The sequence below is a fragment of the Rhinopithecus bieti genome, unplaced genomic scaffold (assembly GCF_001698545.2).
Source record: "Rhinopithecus bieti isolate Rb0 unplaced genomic scaffold, ASM169854v2 scaffold_48035, whole genome shotgun sequence".
NCBI classification, from domain to species: Eukaryota; Metazoa; Chordata; class Mammalia; order Primates; family Cercopithecidae; genus Rhinopithecus; species Rhinopithecus bieti.
The window spans coordinates 1-2,082 of record NW_016861202.1 but is presented as its reverse complement, the minus strand read 5'-3'; the positions used below and the strand labels follow the sequence as shown (position 1 = coordinate 2,082).

Here is a 2,082-nt window from a genome sequence, read left to right as displayed (position 1 = left end):
GCTGCATGAATAGCTTTTCTTTAGGGAAAATTTAGTTTTAATTTCCGTATAGGTTTTTAGGATTTTGTGTGTAATTGCTTATAATCTTCCTTTTCCAGAAGGGAAGATGCTTATATTTATTTTGCATTTTTCATTTGTGGATATCCGTGGCAGACCTAAGGTTTATTCTGAAGCATACAGCATTAATAATTAGGGCCTAACTTAACATCATTTTAAAACTAATTTTACACTTCAAATAGATGATGAACAACATGGGTGGTGATGAGGATGTAGATTTACCAGAAGTAGATGGAGCAGATGATGTAAGTCTAAAAGTTTTTTTTCTGTTTACTTTCATACTATTAAATAGTAAACAACATATTTACAAATGGTTTTATATAGATTCAGGATTACTACTTCTTTTCTAAAAAAAAAAAAAGGAAAAGCAATTTTAAAATGTGCCCATTTTTGAGGAATGGGTATCTGTTAGGGAACTGGTTTTACCGTAGACCATTCCTAAATGGATCACATTTCCAAAGAATCATTGTATAGAGACATTATGTATTAATACCTTACTCAATTAAAACAGTCAGTTCAGGCCGGTCGAGGTGGCTCACGTCTGTAATCCCAGCAGGCCGAGGTGGGTGGATTACCTGAGGTCAGGAGTTCAAGACCAGCCTGGTCAACATGGTGAAGCCCTGTCTCTACAAAATCAGCCAGGCATGATGGCAGGTGCCTGTAATCCCAGCTACTGGGGAGGCTGAGGTGGGTGAATCGCTTGAACGAGGGAGGTGGAGGTTGCAGTGAGCCAAGATCACACCACTGCGCTCTAGCCTGGGCAGCAAAGCAAGGCTCCATCTCAAAAAAGAAAAAAAAATAAAAGAGTTTATAGGGATTATTTTGACTAAGAAAGTAAATAGGTTTTATGTCAGGATTGGTCAGAGACCATTGAAACAGGTGGACTTTGGGAGGCAGAGACGGATGGATCAGAGTTTGGGGCCAGCCTGGCCAAGATGGTGAAACCCTGTCTCTACTAAAATAGAAAATAAGCTGGGCACGGTGGTGGGTGCCTGTAATCCCAGCTACTTGGGAGGCTGAGGCAGGAGAATCGCTTGAACCTGGGAGGCGGAGGTTGCAGTGAGCCAAGATCTCGCCACTGCACTCTATCCTGGGCGACAGAGCAAGACTCCATCTCCAAAAAAAAACCAAAAAACAAAACCCAGAACAGATGGACATTGTAAATCTGTAAGAGGAGGATGAGGATATAATAAACAACTATTCTCAACATCTTGTCAACCCCAGCATCCTGTTAACATCTCCCAGAAAGTTATTTAATGCTATTTAGAAAATACATAATATTCACTCAACAGCTAGGATTAGAGTTCACTGTCTTTTGTCAATCTATTTTCTTCATATTGATCCATGTTTTCTCTTTGAATGCTGACATAGGTTAATTTAGGAATGGATTCAAAGGGTGGGCTAAACTGTCACCAAAAGGCGCACACCATTTTTTACAGGTAGATCCTCTGCTGTACATCCATTCACCTTAGGTTAAACCTAGTCTTAAGTCCAATGACTAAATTTCTAGGCTTGATATAACTACCTACCTGTGCTACTTTAATCAAAATAATAGCGCTTGAACTTTTAAGGTTAACTGTTCAGTTAGCAAACAAATATTTGATCAGTTCGGTAACTTTATTTTCCCTCTTTCAGGATTCACAAGACAGTGATGATGAAAGTAAGTGTATATAAAAGTATGTTTACACAGCGATATTTTGCATCAAAACCAAACTCAAAATAGAGATGTTAACTTCTTTTGAAAAAAAGTAATTTTTTCTTTATGACCTTGAATAAATAAATAAAGCAGAAATGTGAATAACTTGAGATAGCAAGACAACCTATTAATTCACTGGGGAACTATATAATTCGATTTTGGTTGCTTTTCCTTTAAGATATTAAAATTGGTAGATGATTCCCTTGTACTTTATACTAATATTTTTTAAAATTCTTTCAGAAATGCCAGATCTGGAGTAAGGAGTATTGTCATCACTTGGATTTTGAGAAAGAAAAATAACTTCTCTGCAAGATTTCATAATTGAGAGA

General features: G+C 37.4%; 1 long non-coding RNA gene across 1 annotated transcript; it reads left to right on the top strand.

Annotated features, from left to right (window-relative positions):
• The first annotated feature begins 232 nt into the window (after positions 1-232).
• Positions 233-2,065, top strand: LOC108525409 (uncharacterized). Its single transcript, XR_001884270.1, has 3 exons — positions 233-302; positions 1,693-1,717; positions 1,994-2,065. It is a non-coding gene; the product is annotated as an uncharacterized LOC108525409 (long non-coding RNA).
• The last annotated feature ends 17 nt before the right edge of the window (positions 2,066-2,082 follow it).